Source organism: Tachyglossus aculeatus, chromosome 3 (assembly GCF_015852505.1).
Source record: "Tachyglossus aculeatus isolate mTacAcu1 chromosome 3, mTacAcu1.pri, whole genome shotgun sequence".
Classification (NCBI taxonomy): Eukaryota; Metazoa; Chordata; class Mammalia; order Monotremata; family Tachyglossidae; genus Tachyglossus; species Tachyglossus aculeatus.
This window is the reverse complement of record NC_052068.1, coordinates 92,947,119-92,965,869: the sequence shown is the minus strand read 5'-3', so window position 1 is coordinate 92,965,869 and position 18,751 is coordinate 92,947,119. Positions and strand designations below refer to the sequence as shown.

Here is an 18,751-nt window from a genome sequence, read left to right as displayed (position 1 = left end):
GTGACTGTAATTATTTATTCATTTTAATGTTTGTTATTAAGCCTTCCTTTTGCTATTTGTGCCTATTATATGATGAAAGATCAATACAAAGAAGATGAGGAAGTGAAGAAATGATGGTTAATTAGCAGGGAGGAGAAAAAGCCTGCTGCAAGTGATTCAAAGGTAGAGACAAATGCTTTGAGTCTCCCGCTGATAATTCTGGCCTTCAAAACTCAAATGTTCTTTTTGGTGAGCATTTCCTCCTCCCGTTCCGGTGAAAGAAACTAAAAAAAAGAAGATCATTAAAGGGCCTCTTTCCCTTCGGAAACTAACATCCGCCTCATAGTTTCTCGAAGTCAAAGCACAGTCTTCAACAATCTAATACACATTCTTGTCTCCAGGTGACCTGTAAGCAGTAAACTCAATACTTCGGATTTTTCGACACCAGATCTGAATAAATCTTCCTAATTTTCTGTATCTTCTCTGTTCCTCAGTTACCTCATCTGTAACATCAGGATTAAAACTGTGAGTTCTATAATAATAATAATGATAATAATGATTACTATGTGCCAAATACTGTTCTAAGTGGTGAGCACTGTGTGGGACAGGGACTGTATACAAGAGGATTATCTTGAACTTACCCCAGCACTTAGTACAAGTGCCTGGCACATAATAAGTGCTTACAAATGCCGTAAAAGAAAATGAGACATTCAAGTATGAGTTTAAATCAGGGGAGCTGACAGGAAGTTGTCAGGCAGCTATTTACCTGGGTTTTTACTGGATTGCCCCCTCTCAGGATGGCACCTGGAGAGTTTCCAGTACTTTACCAGTCTCAGCTATGGGAGGGAGAGTCAAGCAGAGGCATACCTATTCCATTCCTAGCTAGGACAGTGGCTAGTGAGTGGAAGGTAATCTGCTACAACTCAAAAGTAACCTGTGCTGTTCAGCAGCAGCATGGGAGAGAATTGAGGGCATTCATTCATTCAATCTTATTTATTGAGTGCTTACTGTGTGCAGAGTATACTTCCCAGAAGAATGCAATGGTAAACCACCTCCGTATTTTTATGAAGAAAACCCTATGGATACACTACCAGAATGATTGCAGATGGGGTGTTCTGGGAGAGATGTTTCCATGGTGTCGCTTTGGGTCAGAGATGACTTGACAGCATAAGACAATACTGGTTTGCAAGCTCTGTGTAGGTAGGGAATCTATCTACAAACTCTGCTGTACTGTACTTTCCCAAGCTCTTAATACAGTGCTCTGCATACAGTAAGTGCTCAATAAATACCATTGATTGATGGACTGATTTTATAAAAGATAATCAGTTTTCAGGTGCTTGATCTACTATCTGGTATTGCGTGGTGGTGAGGTCAGCAAATGAATATCCAGTATTCTTCAATGCCAATTAGTGGCCACTCTAGAATACTGACAGGAGGAGGAAGGTTGAGCGATACTAGCACCTGTTAATAAGGGGAGCCCTTTAGAAGCTTGAAGGGATAATTTGCCTTTAACCCCATATCCCTTTTCTCACTCCACCCCAGACTCCCTATATTGGCTACTACTCCCATGTTCTCTTCACCAAAGTCACCAGTGACATTTCTGGTCAGCTTTACTGCTTTAGACACTGTGGACCAATCCCTTCTACTGACACCCTGATCCAATCTTAGCATTTCTTAAACAGGTCTCTTCTGGTTCTCCTCTTCTCCCTGTGGCCTATGCTTCTCAGTCTCTTTTACCAATTCCTTATCTGCCTTTGAACCCTAACTGTGAGTGTCCCTCAGTGCTGTTTTGGGTCACTACTCTACTCCCATAATTTCAGGTGCCACCTCTGTAGAGATGACTCACAAATCTGCCTCCCTAGCTGCGATCTCTCCCTTCCTTTGAAATCTGGTATTTTCTCTCGTCTCCAGGATGTCCCTACAGAGAGGTCTCACTGGCTGTTCAAGTTCTTTATTTCTAAAACTGAGTTTCTCATTTCCTCCCCTCAAAACCTTACTTCCTTCTAAATTTCCCATCACAAATGACACCACCTTGTCATTTTCCTTAACTCCTCCTCTTTCAACCCTTAACCACCAAGTCTTTGATGGTTTTTCTTTTATAATATTTCTGCCCCTTCCTCTCAAACAGCCCCAGCACTGGTCCAAGCACTGGTCATATCCTGGCTTTACTAATGCACGAGCCTTCTTGCTGGTCTCCTTGCTTCCAATCTCTCTTCTGGTTTTGTGTAGTAGTGAGGTTAGCAAAGGAATTCACATATTCTTCAATGCCATTCTCCATTCTGCTGCCTGGATCATTTTTCTAAAATGGCATTTTGCCCAAATCTCCCCACCCCTTAAAACCATCCATGGTGACCCATTCTTTTCTGCAATATGTCCAAGACAGAACTCCTTATCCTCCTTCCCAAACCCTGTCCTCTCCCTGACTTTCCCGTCACTGTAGACAGCACTACCATCCTTCCCATCTCACAAGCCTGCAACATTGTTGTCATCCTCGACTCTGCTCTCTCATTCACCCCACAGATCCAATCCATCATCAAAACCTGCCAGTCTCACCTCCGCAACATCACCAAGATCTGCCCTATCCTCTCCACTCAAACTGATACCTTGCTGGTTCAATCTCTCATCCTATCCCGACTGGATTACTGCATCAGCCTCCTCTCTGATCTCCCAACCCCCTGTCTCTCCCTGCTTCAGTCTATACTTCAGTCTGCTGCCTGGATTATTTTTGTACAGAATCACCCTGGTCATGTCACTACCCTCCTCAAAAATCTCCAGTGGTTGCCTGTCTACCTATGAATAAAGCAAAAACTCCTCACTCCCAACTTCAAAGCTTTCCATCACCTCGCCCCTTCCTACCTCACCTCCCTTCTCTCCTTCTATAGCCCAGCCTGCATCGTCCGTTCCTCTGCCACTAACCTCTTCACTGTGCCTCGTTCTTGCCTGTCCTGCTGTCGACCCCCGGCCCACATCCTTCCCCTGTCGTGGAATGCCCTCCCTCTACACATCCGCCAAGCTAGCTCTCTTCCTCCCTTCAAAGCCCTAATGAGAGCTCACCTCCTCCAGGAGGCCTTCCCAGACTGAGCCCCATTTTTCCTCTCCTCCTCCCCATCCCCCTGCCCTATCTCCTTCCCTTCCCCACAGCACTTGTATATGTTTGTACAGATTTATTACTCTATTTTACTTGTACATATTTACTATTCTATTTATTTTGTTAATGATGTGCATATAGCTATAATTCTATTTGTTCTGATGATTTTGACACCTGTCTACATGTTTTGTTTTGTGTCTGTCCCCCTTCTAGACTGTGAGCCCGTTGTTGGGTAGGGCACGTCTCTATATGTTGCCGACTTGTACTCATATTTGTTGAGCGCTTACTGTGTGCAGAGCACTGTACTCTGCACTAGTGCTCTGCACACAGTAAGCGCTCAATAAATATGATTGAATGAATGAATGCATCAAGCAGAAACTTCTCACAACTGGCTTTAAAGCATTCAATCAAATCTCCCTCCTTCCTTCAGTCTCTTCTCCCTCTACATTCAAGCACTATAGGACTTTCCAAAGTACTTAGTACAGTGATCTACACCAAAGAGTCCTTAATAAAAACCAGTGATTGATTGAATGATTGTTTCCTGCCTACCAAAAAATCCCACAGTAGTCAAAAGGAAATTGTATTCTAGGCAGAGAAGGAGCAGAGAAGAAGCACAGTCGAGTGAATATTGGACAGCTATCAGTGGGCCCCCCCTTTCTTCCTCTGTCTCTCTCTTTGACTCTGTCTGAGAACCTAAATAGTTTAGTTCTGGTTTGATTTTATCCCCCTTCTGACACATTGCCTTGTTTGGGTGAAAAAAAGAAAACCTAAAAAACTGGCAGGTTGTGTTCTCCCTGGCAACCAGATTACTCATTTATAAGCCTCAGTCAAATTAACCTAGTTGTACTCTCTGTGGCAATTTTTAAAATTCTCTAACAACTTTTTCTTACCTGCCACTTTTGCTGTCTCCAGGTATGATCCACTGGGTCCCAGCTTGACTTCAAATTCCTTTCAGCCCTTGACTGGGTAAGCTAGAGTCAATTGTGTAATTTGGATGAATCTGAGGGATGATTAAGTAGGCTGAAAAATGTACTTTATTAAAATTTTGATTTACTTTTAGGAGAAGTATCATTCCCATCTTTAAGCTTTTACATTACACTCTGATTGTCACTCCACTGGCTAGCTGAAGAATGAGTGCCATAGAGTGCTACGATGTGGAAATGCATCTGGGTCTTTAGCATTTGCATGTGTGTGTTTTGCAGAAATGTGTGTGTTTTGCAGGCCTGCTGGTCAAGGCCTGAGTGATATGTGATAGAGAGCAATCAAACAATCCATGGTATTTTGGGGGGCACTTAATATATGCACAATACTGCATTAACCACTTGGGAAAGTACAACAGCATTAGTAGTCACATTTCCTGCCCACAAGGAGCCTGCAGTCCTCAGGGTAATCAGACTTTAAAATAGATTGAGATAGGGAAAATGGTAGAGTATCAGGATATGGATCAATCAGTCAATCAATCATATTTATTGAGCGCTTACTGTGTGCAGAGCACTGTACTAAGCGCTTGGGAAGTACAAATTGGCAACATATAGAGATGGTCCCTACCCAACAGTGTACTGTGGAGTTTGCATGAGTATCAAAATGGGGAGGACAGATAGGGAAAATAAAGGCTTTAGTCTGGAAAGGTCTGGAGGAAATGTGATTAGGAGAAAAAGAAAATGTACTTAGATAGTTATCTGCATGTGTGTTAGTGTTTACTCCCTGGCCTTGTTGTCTATAAAAAAAGGAACTTCTTCCATTCTAGTAGGGTTCCCCAACTGTCAGTCAATCATTCATATATATTGAGCATTTACTGTGTGCTGGGCACTGTTCTTAAACCTTGGGAGATCATATTTTGTTCTGAGATATATTAATAATTTTTAATCCTTCAAAACCATCCTCTAAATAAATGGTTTATATTATGGTTAATATTATTTATATTATCTCAGAGAAGCAGCATGACATGGTGAATAAAGCACAGGCCTGGGAATCAGAAGGTCATGGGTTCTAATCCCAGCTCCACCAATTGTCGGCTGTATGACTTTGGGCAAGTCACTTAAATTCTCCCGGCCTCAGTTACCTTATCTGTAAAAATGGGATTGACTGTGAGCCCCCCTGGGACAACCTGATCACCTTGTAACCACCCCAGCTCTTAGAACAGTGCTGTGCACATAGTAAACGCTTAGTAAATGCCATTATTATTATTATTTTTACCTCCAGATCGATTGTCTTCATAGTGCAAATGGCAAAGTCACCCAGGCAGCTCCAAGGAAGAGGGAGGTAGGAATTTCCTCCAGAGATGACCTCCCCTTTGCAGGGGCACAGCCACCCCTGACAGAGATTAAGAGTAGGACAAGAAACCAAAGCTACAGCTGCCTTGCCTCCTCAGAGAAAGGAGCAACTGATGAAGCCAGAGAGACCTCTGTGGGAGGGGTGAGAGTCAGGGGTTTCCAGATCTGGTGTGAAGAGCAGATGCTGCTACCAACACTGCCACACCTATGTCACAATCCCCCTCTGTCCAAGCCCCCACAGCCTCCCTGAACAGAGAGGAGATGAAGGAAAAGCTATAGCAATTCTGTCTCGGTGATCTGGAAGGGACAGTGCTCACCTGGGGAATTTTCTTCCATAACTCCAGGCTCCTGGGGCTGCTGTCCCTCCGGAAAACAGAGAGAAGACCAAGAGGTGCTCCGGGAGGGGCTGTGGGGATAGAGGAAGACAGACAGGCTGCTCTGTTGGGGCAGGGGGATGGAGTCTCTGGTGAACTTTAAAGCACTCAATCACCTAGTCCCCTTCTACCTCACATCATTACTCTCCTGCTACAATCCAGCCTGTGTACTTCCTTCTTCTAATGTTAAACTTCTCACTATACCTCTATCTCATCTATCTTACCACCAACCTCTCAGCCACATCCTGCCTCTGGCTATCATGCCCTCCCTCCTTATAGAAGACAGATAATTGCTCTCTCCCACTTCAAAGCCTTATAGAAGGCACATGTCCTCCAAGAAGCCTTCCCTGACTGAGCTTTCCTCTCTTCTCTCACTCCCTTCTGTGTCACCCTGACTTGTTCCCTTCATTCATCCTCCCTCCCATCCCCACAGCACATATGCATAGATTTGTAATTTATGTATGTATATTAATGTCTGTCTCCCCCTCTAGACCGTGAGTTCATAGTGGGCAGGGAATGTGTCTGTTGTTGTATTGTACTCTCCCAACTGCTTAGTACAGTGTTTTGCACACAGTAAATGCTCAATAAATATGAATGATTGAATGAATGCACACTTTTGGGAATGCATGTGGATTACTGGGGCAGGAGCCAGGCTGGCATCAGATTGCATCAGATGATGGGCAGATGTCAATCACAGGAGACAGAGCAGTGTTGGGATGCTGGATCATAGTTCAAACGTTCTATAAGGATTGGTAGATCTGTTAGGACACCCAGACATTCTTAACCCCTCAAAATGCTTGCAAATCACACCTCATGCCAAATACCCCTAGTATATATAAGACTTTATTACACAACATAATAATAATAATAATAATTGTGGTATTTGTTAAGCACTTATTATGTGCCAGGCACTGTTCTAAGCACTAGGGTAGGTACAAGCTAATCAGGTTGGACGCAACCTCTGTCCCACATAGGGGCTCACAGTCTTAATCTTATTTTACAGATGAGGTAACTGAGGCACAGAGAAGTGAAGTGACATGCCCAAGATTACACAGCAAAGTGGAGGAGAGCCAGGAGTAGAACCTAGGACCTTCTGGCTCCCAGGCTCATGTTCTATCCACTATGCCATGCTGCTTCTCTATTGAAGAGTCCAAAATCCAACTTTAACTCTCTGTTCACCAAAATCTCAAGGTTCACTCAGTCACCTACAAGTGATAAACTTCTTGACACTGCAGTTTGGGCTGCAAATTCTTTTTGCTTGGGAAAATCGTACAGAAAATAGTCTTCACTTTAATCCAGGCCGCCAATATACATGATTCAGGAATTATCTGGTTAAATCAATCAGTACAGGCAACCATCCTAGATAATTCAGTCCTCTCAAATATATCTCCCCTAAATTATGTAGTGATGGAATCAGTTCTTCCCTTCATTTTGTCTGTTTTCCAGAACAATGGTGTTATTGCAGCAATGACTCACCATCATTGTCATCATCATTGTCATCAGATTGAATGCCTAGGTACTTAGGAAACAAACACAAGAAGTTGAAGACATGCTCCCTGCCTTTAAGGAGATTATTTTCAAATGGGGAAGACAGCAGCTATACATTGATGAACAGGTAAGAGAACATGAAAGCAGATCACAATGAGCCAAACAAGTAGTAGATAAAGAAATGAGAAACAAATAAAAGCAACTAAATACATAAGGTGAACAGTTAAGTAAATAAGGTTATGTATCCCTGTTTCCTGTCTCTCCCAATTTTAATCTGTACTTCACTCGGCTATGCAGATCATTTTTCTAAAAATACCTTTCAGTCCATGTATCCCACTCCTCAAAACTTCTAGTGGTTGCTCACCCACCTACGCATCAAAACAGACATTCATTACTATCTACTTTAAAGTGCATATTAAAAAAAATCATATTTGTTAAGTCCTTACTATGTGCCGAGCACTTTACTAAATGCTGGGGTAGATACAAGCAGCGTGGCTCAGTGGAAAGAGCACGGGCTTTGGAGTCAGAGGTCATGGGTTCAAATCCCAGCTCTGCCACTTGTCAGCTGTGTGACTTTGGGCAAGTCACTTAACTTCTCTATACCTCAGTTCCCTCATCTGTGAAATGGGGATTAAGACTGTAAGCCCCATGTGGGACAACCTGATCACCTTGTAACCTCCCCAGTGCTTAGAACAGTGTTTTGAACATAGTAAGCACCTAATAAATGCCATCATAATTATTATTGTTGTTATGCAAGCTAATCAGGTTGGACACATTCCATGAACCACGTGGGGTTCACAGTATTCATTTCCATTTTACAGATGAGGTAACAGAGAAGTTAAGCTATCTGTCCAAGTTCACACAGCAGGCAAGAGGCAGAGCTAGAATTAGAGCCCAGGTTGTCTGACTCCTCTGCTGTTTCTACTAGGCAACATTACTTCTCTTTTAATCACCTTGCCCCTTCGTACCTTACCTCTCTGATTTCATACTACAACCAGCATGCACACTTCACTTCTCTAATGTCACTGTACCTCGGTCTCATCTATTTTTTCACTGCCCCCTCTCCCATGTCCTGCCTCTGGTCTGGAACTTCTTCCCCCTTCCTAGCTGCCAGACGATCACTCTCCCCACCTTCAAAGCTTAATTAAAAGGGCACCTCCTCCAAAGAGCCTTCCCTTACTAAGCCCTCATTTTCTTTACTCCCACTCCCTTCTGCATCACTCTGGCACTTGGATTTTCACCCTTTATTCACCCCACCATCAGTTCCACAGCACTTTGAAGCAATGTGGCTTAGTGGAAAGAGCATGGACTTGGGGGACAGAGGTCATGGGTTCAAATCCCGGCTTCGCCAATTGTCGGCTGTGTGACTTTGGGCAAGTCACTTCACTTCTCTGTGCCTCAGTTACCTCATCTGTAAAATGAGGATTAAGACTGTGAGCTCCCCATGGGACAACCTGATTGCCTTGTAACCTCCCCAGTACTTAGAACTGTGCTTTGCATATAGTAAGTGCTTAATAAATGCCATTATTATTATTATTATATATACCCCCAGCACTTAGAATGGTGCTTGGCACATAGTAAGTGCTTAACACTATTATTATTATTATTACATATACATAATGTATTAAACTATATCAATGTTTGTCTAGCCCTCTAGACTGTAAGTTCCTTGTGGGCAGGGAACGTGTCTACCAACTCTGTTAAATTGTACTCTCTCAAGCACTTAGTACAGTGCTCTGCAAACTGTAAGTGCTCAATATTTATGATTGATTAATAGACTGATACATACCCAGGCTTCAGCAGAAATGATGAGGGAAATACAGTACTGGGCTATTTTTTGCATCTCCCATCTATTTTGCTTTCTTTCTTTCTCTCTTTCTTTCTTTCTCTATTTCTTTCTCTCTTTCTTTCTTTCTCTCTTTCTTTCTCTCTCTCTTTCTCTCTTTCTCTCTCTCTCTCTCCCTTCCCTCTTGCTGCTGGCTATAGGGAGGGGAGGTGGCAGCAGTTTGAGACAGGCTTAGATTTTAGAAGGTATCACTCCATCAGTGGTATTTATTGAACACTTGCTGTGTGCAGAGCACTATACTGAGCACTTGGGAGAGTGCGATGCAATGGAGTTGGTAGACAATAGGGGAAGAAAGTATCATGCCTTTCTTTTGATCATTGATCATTGCTGAATGCATTCTCTGCCCAGAGAAATTGGGCCCACCTATCTTTGTATTGCACTCTCCCAAGCACTTAGCACTGTGCTCTGCACATGGAAAGCATTCAATAAATACCATTGGCTGATTTATTGATTGATTGATTCCTTCATAGTGTGGAACAGTAAATTTAAGCTCAAGGAAAACAGCATTGCCTAGTGGATAGAGCATGGACTTGGGATCTGGGATGAAGTCCCGGGTCCACCACTTGTCTGCCATATGACCTTGGGGCAGTCACTTAACTTCTCTGTGCTACCATTCTTCATCTGCAAAATGGGGATTAATACTGTGAGCCCCATTTGGGATAGGGACTGTGTCCAAATTGATTAGCTTTTATCTACCCCATTGCTTAGTACGCTGCCCGGCATATAATAAGTGCTCAACAAATACCATTAAAAAAGTATTCAACGGTGCTACTGCAGACAGGAATGAAAAAATTCCTTCAGGAAAATTCTTCTAATCTAAAATTTAAGTATTCCTTTGTCTTCCTGGCTTGCCATATTCTATTGTGAAGGGTGTAAGTTTCTTTTTTTTCACTGGTTCCCAGATTTCCAAATATTTAGATTGTTGGCTGTCAGCTTAATAGTCCATTAGTACAGTGCTCTGCACACAGTAAGCGCTCAATAAATACGATTGAATGAATGAATGAATCCTGATGGTGAACGGTTGTAGTAATTTCTCTACCTCTCTCCTCACCCCCTTTCTATTTCCCATCTGGAAATCATTTGGAATAAGGTGACGTGTATATAGGGGGATAAGATAGAGAATGACAAGCAGAAGAATAGATAGCTCAAAAGATAACTTCTGGGGTAACATTCAAATTTATTTTTTTCACATGAATACAACTAGATTGATATGTTTCTCAATAACTTTGAGATTTTTATGTCACAAACTTCCTACGCATAGAGTCCATGTCTCACCTTGGCCTGGGATACAAAAACGTATAGGAAAGGTATGAAGAGTACATATCCCTCCTGTAGAGTGGATTTAGATAGTACACGGCAGGTGACAATGTCTGAGGACGGAAGCCTGCTGTGGCAGGAAAGACGACCCAAGTGCAATGTCTACAGGGGTAAGGGAAGAAGTAACCCCTGTGCAGTAGGGGTTAAAATTGTAAAAGTCCTCGGTATGAGGTAGAACCAACATCTATATTGACAGAGATTATGCTACTTACAGAAGCAGTATCACTTAGGGTAAAGAGCGCAGGCTGGAAAGTCAAAAAATCTCAGTTCTCATCCCAGGTCAGACACTGGTCTGTGAGTTGCTTATCTTCTCTTCAGTTTCCTCTTCTCTGAAAATGAGGTTTAAATACTTGTTCTCCCTCCCTCTCATACTGCGAGGCCCGTGTGAGTCAGGTGCCACATTTGACCTGATTGCTGTATTATATTTGCCCCAGTGGCACATAGTAATTGCTTAACAAATACTACTGTCATTATCGTTCAACCTGAAAAGGCAAGGCAGTAGTTTGAAAACCAAAGAAGTGGTCCAGGGGTTCACTTTCATGTGGTGTAGCCTGATGATGTAATGTAGAATGCAGAACTTGGTGATTTTGGAAGGGACAGAATTGTGGGCAGGGAATTTGTCTACCAACAAATTTGTCTACCAACTCTGTTATATTGTACTCTCCCAAGCAGTGGTCTGCACACGGTAAGGACTCAATAAATACCATTGATTGATTAATTTAAATGAAGCTCTAGAGCCACTTGACCTCCTAGCTGCAATGAGCTTTTTCTCTTTTTTTCACTGTACCTCGCTCTCCTCACTGTACCTCGCTCTCGCCTGTCCCGCCATCGACCCCCGGCCCACGTCATCCCCCGGGCCTGGAATGCCCTCCCTCTGCCCATCCGCCACGCTAGCTCTCTTCCTCCCTTCAAGGCCCTGCTGAGAGCTCACCTCCTCCAGGAGGCCTTCCCAGACTGAGCCCCTTCTTTCCTCTCCCCCTCGTCCCCCTCTCCATCCCCCCGTCTTACCTCCTTCCCTTCCCCACAGCACCTGTATATATGTATATATGGTTGTACATATTTATTACTCTATTTATTTAGTTATTTATTTATTTTACTTGTACATTTCTATCCTACTTATTTTATTTTGTTGGTATGTTTGGTTCTGTTCTCTGTCTCCCCCTTTTAGACTGTGAGCCCACTGTTGGGTAGGGACTGTCTCTATGTGATGCCAATTTGTACTTCCCAAGCGCTTAGTACAGTGCTCTGCACATAGTAAGCGCTCAACAAATATGATTGATTGATTGATTGATTTTTTCTATAGTCAAAAAGCCATCTTGTGGGCAGCACATCCCTTGGGCAGTCCAACATCTGCTATCCCTGCCCTCGTGTGACCCCAAATCATTCACCTGCTGGGTTTAAACATAAAAGTGCTACCTTGCATTCTATCCCCATGCTTGAGACTCTCCATGGAGAAACACTTTGCAGGAGCAGGGTCGGAGAGCGTGGTAGTTAATAGTCTCTAGCGAAGTCAGTTAAAGACCAGAAATAGAGGGACTTTCTTCATGGTTAATGGGAGAATGAGACACAGAGGTCAGAAAGCAAGCAAGGTGGGGTCTACGACAAGACAGGTAAGATTAATGAAAACAGAGTGGGTTGGTGTTAGAGGAGTGAAGTTTGGGAGTTTGGTTGAAGTAGGACTTCAGATAGATAAGGTAAGAGGGGGTGTGCTGATTGAGGACCTTAAAGCTGATGAAAAGGTGTTTGTGTTTAATGAGAAAGTGGATGGGGGGGTCATTGGAGGTTTTTGAGGAATGGGGTGATATGGACTACATATTTCTTTAGAAAAATGATCTTATAGCACAGTGAAGTCTGGATTGGACAGGGGAAAGACAGGAGGCAAGGAGTCAGTGAGGAGGCTAATGCAGAAGTCAAGGCAGGATGGAGAGGAAGGAGCAGATTCCAGAAATATTGTGAAGGTAGAACAAACAGGATTTGGTAACTGGATGAATATGTGAGTTGAATGAGAGAGCTGAGTCAAGGATAATGCCAAGGTTATGGGCTTGTGAGACAGGGAAGTTGATGGTACTATCTATAATGATAGGAAAGTCAGAGGAGGGCAGGGTTTGGGAGGAAAAATGAGGAGTTCTGTTTTGGACATATTAAATTTGAGGTATCAGTGGGGCACCTAAGAAGATATGTTCTGAAGGCTGGAGGAAATATGAGACTACAGAGGAGAAAGATCAGGGCTGAAGATGTAGATTTGGGAATCATCAGTGTAGCAGTCGTGTTTGTTGAGCGCTTACTGTGTGCAGAGCACTGTACTAAGTGCTTGGGAAGTACAAGTTGGCAACATATAGAGACCATCCCTATCCAACAACGGGCTCACATTCATTCAATTGAGAAGCAGTGTGGCTCAGTGGAAAAAGCATGGGCTTTGGAGTCAGAGGCCATGGGTTCAAATCCCTGCTCTGCCAACTGTCAGCTGTGTGACTTTGGGCAAGTCACTTCACTTCTATGGGCCTCAGTGACCTCATCTGTAAAATTGGGATTGAAGACTGTGAGCCCCCCGTGGGACAATCTAATCACCTTGTAACCTCCCCAGTGCTTAGAACAGTGCTTGGCACATAGTAAGCACTTAACAAATACCCTCATCATCATCATTCAATCAATCAAATGTATTTATTGAATACTTACTGTGTGCAGAGCACTGTACTAAGTGCTTGGGAAAGTACAGCACAGCAATAGAGACAATCCCTGCCCACAACAAGCTGTTCTTATTATGTGCAAACCACTGTACTAAACACCTGGGGGAGTACAATGCAACAGAGTTGGTAGACACATTCCTTCCCACAATGAGTTTGCAGTCTAGAGGAGTGTTCGATCAATATTCGATTGTGAATATATCTTCTTACTCAATTACTTTCTCCTTTCTGTAATAGTTTAGTATCTTTCCCCCCTGCTGGGTTGTAAGCTCCTTGAGGGACGGGAATCATGTCTACTAATTCCATTGTACTTTCCCAAGTGCTTGGTGTAGTGTTCGGCACACAGTACGTATTCAATAAATACTTTGATTCACTGATTCTCTGCACATGTTGACTGCTGAGTGTTGACTAAGTCTTAAATGGGCCTCCTGATGTCTACAATATACCAATATTCTGCAAAGGAGGGAATGTAATCCCTAACGATTGTGAAGTGTGTGTGATGGAGATGCAATTAATGATAAAATGCATGCATACTTTTTTTACTAAATCATAATTACTCTAAGAATTCAAGTGTACATAAATAAAGTTTTCCTCAGATTTAATGAGTGATATAATTTCCTCATTCAGTAATATTAGGTGTCATTAAGGTCTATTAGCTATTAGATGTTTGGAGGACCACTAGCAAAATGCTTTATATCCTTTTCATTTACTGCTGTTTTACTCTATTAACTAATATAGGGTTGCGAAACAGAAAGAAACACAAACAAGGATTCTAAAGTACATGACGGTAAGGCTGAAGCAGAGGCTGGGAAGTGTAATATCATTGTGTCTTGAATGATTCCACACATCATCATCATCTTCAGTGATAATTATTGAGCACTTACTGTGGCACAGGACTTTACTAAACGGTCAGAAGACTAAAATAGCTACTTGTACCCTTTGCATCAACGTGTTGATAGAGAACAGAATAGTCTTCTAATGTGCGCAGAACACAAGTTACATCTCACTCTGTTATGAAAACACATATTTTAGAAGAATTGTATGTGTATGTGTTGTGTGTATCCAAACTACCTGTTGAAAACTGCTAATGGTGCTACTTTAATATTACTTATTGTCCCCATGCTTTCACTACATCACTGGTATTTCTGACTTTATGTTCTTCCTTACAGGACTCCATTTGGTATTATCAAAAACATTCCAGCCTAAAAAGATAGTCTCACAATGTGTTGGATTTCAGAAGTCTTTTAGTAGAGAAGAATATACCTATCTCTTTCTTCTCATTACTTCTAAAGGGGAGGTTCCAACTCAATAAATGAGCCCACTGTTGGGTAGGGACCGTCTCTATATGTTGCCAACTTGAATTTCCCAAGCGCTTAGTACAGTGCTCTGCACACAGTAAGCACTCAATAAATATGATTGAATGAATGAATGAAAGCCATAGGCCAGATTTTAGCATTTATATAGCTCTTTGTATAGCTCTTTTTATGGTATTTATTAAGCACTTACTATGTGCCAGGCCTCGTACTAAGCATTGGGGTAGATACAAGCTAGCCTGATTGTACACAGTCAATGACCCACGTGGAGTTCACAACCTTAATCCCCATTTTACAGATGAGGGAACTGAGGCACAGAGAAGTTAAATGACTTGCCCATGGTCACACAGAAGACATGTGTCAGAGCTGGTACTGGGACTCAGGTCCTCTGACTCTCAGGCCATGCTCTTTCTTATGAACCATGCTGTTTTTAGAAATATGTGCAGAGCATTTTCATTCATTCAATTGTATTTACTGAGTGCTTACTGTGTGCAAAGCACTGTACGACACATGCAGGAGGGTACAATATAGCAATAAACAGAAACATTCTCTGCCCAAAATGTGCTTAAAATAATTCATTGCTTAATCCTCATAAAACAACTTTGTGAGGTAGGATAGGACATGATTCCCCTTTACAAATAAGGAAAAGGGGAAAGGGAAGGAGGAGTTAAAAGATATGGTCCTTGTGTTTAGCTGATCAGTGGTGTGCCTAAATGAACCCTTGAGAGAGCTCAACTCCTTGGCATAGAGCACAGGCCTGTGAGTCAGAAGGCCATGGGTTCTAATACTGGGCTCCTCCACTTGTCTGCTGTGTGACCCTGGGCAAGTCACTTCACTTCTCTGGGCCTCAGTTACCTCATCTGTAAAATGGGGATTGAGACTGTGAGCTCCACATGGGACAGGGACTGCATCCAGGATGATTAGCTTGCATTCATCCCAGAGTTTAGTACAGTGCCTGGCACATAGTAAGTGCTTAACAAATACCATAATAATAATAATAATTATTATTCATTCACCAGGCCCCCAACGAAGGGTTTTGTGTATTAATAAACTTGTGGGTGAGGAAAAAAAAGAGTTAAAATTGTCTCCTTATTACTATGCCATTTCCATGGAATTTCACTGATGGTTTAAATACCTAAACTCTGGCAAATTATTTTTGGCAATGTAATAAAAAGTGTATTAAGAGCTAATTCTGCCAATAACTACTGTTTCTCATTGATGGAGAACTTACAGAAGTTGTCAGTTCCCGCGGCCAACAAATACGAAAGCAATCAGACTCCGAACCTAGATGAATTGATCTATATGGAAACAATGAGAACATTAACAGATTTGCCAATCTTCTGGAGCTGCAGCTATAATGACCTGTTCCAGGCTGCATTCAAAACTGAAAGGAAGAATGTATTAATCATTCTCAACTTCAGGCACAGTTACCTAGAAACCTCAGTTTTAGTTATAGGCAACTAGATTGCTATAGCAACCAATTAGTATTTATGCTATTAAGACAGCATTCATAAAAAAAAATTGGCAAGTGTTGAATGCCTCCTCATTTCATTCTCATCCCTATGAATAAGAAATTTCTGAACACAAAGGTTGAGGTGGTGAGTGTGTGTGTGAGTGTGTGTGCGTGTCCATCTGATTTTTCAATTCCATTCAATGGGAGACTGTCATTTTGTGACCGACACCCCCTCCATTATTGACTGCATGCAAATTTAGATCCATGGTGTTCTGAATGATTTTTTTCCGATTGGGTGTACCTTTGTTTTGACCTGTTTTTTGGTATTTCGATCTTCTCAAATCCTTTCCTCAAGGAGAACACACCTCTCCCAGTGATTTTCCACCGGGTTAATAATAATGCTATTTGATAAGCACCTGCTATGTGCAAAGCACTATGCTAATTGCTGGGGTAGTTAGAATACAAGCAGATCAGACGCAGTTCTTGTCCAACCCACAGCTCACACTCTAAAGAGAGGGGAGAATAGATATTTAATGCCCATTTTACAGATTTGGAATATAAGGCAGAAGGCAGTTAAGTGATCTCCCCCTTCTAGACTGTAAGTCCGCTGTTGGGTAGGGACCGTCTCTATATGTTGCCAACTTGTACCTCCCAAGTGCTTAGTACAGTGCTCTGCACACAGTAAGTGCTCAATAAATATGATTGAATGAATGATATGCCAAGATCGCCCAGCAGGTAAGTGGTAGAACCAAGATTAGAACACAAATTTCATGAATCCTGGACCCGTGCTCTTTCAATCAATTATTCAATCAGGGAGTCAATCAGTGGTATTTATTGAATGCTAAGTATTTGGGAAAGTACAATATAATAGAGTTAGTAGATCCCTGCCCACAAGGAGCTTGGAGGCTACTAGGTCATGGAGTTTGGTCTGTCTGATCAAGTGAACTTTAATATATTAACCAAATTCATTACGTCAGCTTGACAGGTCCTCGGCTAGGACAGGGGATGATACTACATTATTGCCATATTTTGTCTATCAGTCTCTTCAAAGTCATGCTAATTTTCTGGGAAGCAGTGTGGCCGACTGGAAAGAACACAGGCCTGTGTGTCAGGGGACTTGGGTTCCAATCCCTTGTCTGCTTTGTGCCTTTAGGAAAATCATTTAACTTCTCTGAATTCTCTACATCTCTTCTCTACATCTCTGCCCCTGCTCTGTCCCCCTCCCTCCAGGCTTGCATCTCCTCCTGCCTTCAGTACATCTCCATCTGGATGTCTGCCTGCCACCTAAAACTCAACATGTCCAAGACTAAACTCCTTGTCTTCCCACCCAAACCCTGCCCTCTCCCTGACTTTCCCATCACTGTTGACGGCACTACCATCCTTCCCGTCTCACAGGCCCGCAACCTTGGCGTCATCCTTGACTCCGCTCTCTCGTTCATCCCTCACATCCAAGCCGTCACCAAAACCTGCCGGTCTCAGCTCCACAACATTGCCAAGCTCCACCCTTTCCTCTCCATCCAAACTGCTACCCTGCTCGTTCAAGCTCTCATCCTATCCCGCCTGGACTACTGCATCAGCCTTCTCTCTGATCTCCCATCCTCGTGTCTCTCTCCACTTCAATCCATACTTCATGCTGCTGCCCGGATTGTCTGCTCTGGGCATGTTACTCCCCTCCTCAAAAATCTCCAGTGGCTACCAATCAATCTGCGCATCAGGCAGAAACTCCTCACCCTGGGCTTCAAGGCTGTCCATCACCTCGCCCCCCGGTACCTCACCTCCCTTCTCTCCTTCTCCAGCCCACCCTGCACCCTCCGCTCCTCTACCACTGATCTCCTCACCGTGCCTCGTTCTCGCCTGTCCCGCCATCGACCCCTAGCCCATGTCATCCCCCGGGCCTGGAATGCCCTCCCTCTGCTCATCCACCAAGCTCTCTTCCTCCCTTCAAGGCCCTACAGAGAGCTCACCTCCTCCAGGAGGCCTTCCCAGACTGAGCCCCCTCCTTCCTCTCCCCCTCCTCTCCCTCCCCATCCCTACCACCTTACCTCCTCCCTTCCCCACAGCACCTGTATATATGTATATATGTTTGTACGTATTTATTACTCTATTTATTTTACTTGTACATATCTATTCTATGTATTTTATTTTGTTAATATGTTTGGTTTTGTTCTCTGTCTCCCCCTCCTAGACTGTGAGCCCACTGTTGGGTAGGGACCGTCTCTATATGTTGCCAACTTGTACTTCCCAAGAGCTTAGTACAGTGCTCTGCACACAGTAAGCGCTTAATAAATGATTGATTGATTGATTGAATCTCAGCTTCCACAGCTGTAAAATGGAGATTCAACACCTCCCCTACTTAGATTCTGAACCCCATATGGGACAGGGCCTGTGTTCAACCAGACTATCTTGTATTTACCCCAGTGCTAGTATGGACATAATAACAATAATAATTATTATTATCTCACAATGGCTCATTTGATAAGTATCATAACATAATGTCAGATTTTAGATTTACGTGGCCAATGAGGATTTTTAAATAGGTGCCCTTTGTTCCTCTGGTTTGAATGGTTCTCTAATCAAGGTTTTCTGCCTGCTAAATGTTAGTCCAAAGTAATGAATATCTTCCTGGTGGCTGAAAAGTTCAAACTGTCTCTCAGGTTGAAAAAGGTGATACCAATGTTAGCAAGATTTCAATAGAGTGAATGGGTGTGGCTAATGAAACCATTGCAAGCCTGCAATCCCTTCTGCATTCTGATAAGATTGCTTTTTGCTACAGTGTTTATTTTTTATATCTTCAATGCTTTTATTCTTTTATTCCTCTAGGTGCCATGATCTTCCTGATGTCTTGGATCTTATATAGTGGTCCAATTTCTATTTCCTGAATGCCTTGCTGACCCGTCTTCTGAAAACATCTCTCAGCTATAAACTTCTATACTACA

The 18,751-nt window shown here is 42.8% G+C and overlaps 1 non-coding gene across 1 annotated transcript; it reads left to right on the top strand.

Annotated features, from left to right (window-relative positions):
• Positions 1-765: 765 nt before the first annotated feature.
• On the top strand, positions 766-903 carry LOC119925979. Its single transcript, XR_005449899.1, has one exon. It is a non-coding gene; the product is annotated as a small nucleolar RNA SNORA7 (small nucleolar RNA).
• Positions 904-18,751: the final 17,848 nt, after the last annotated feature.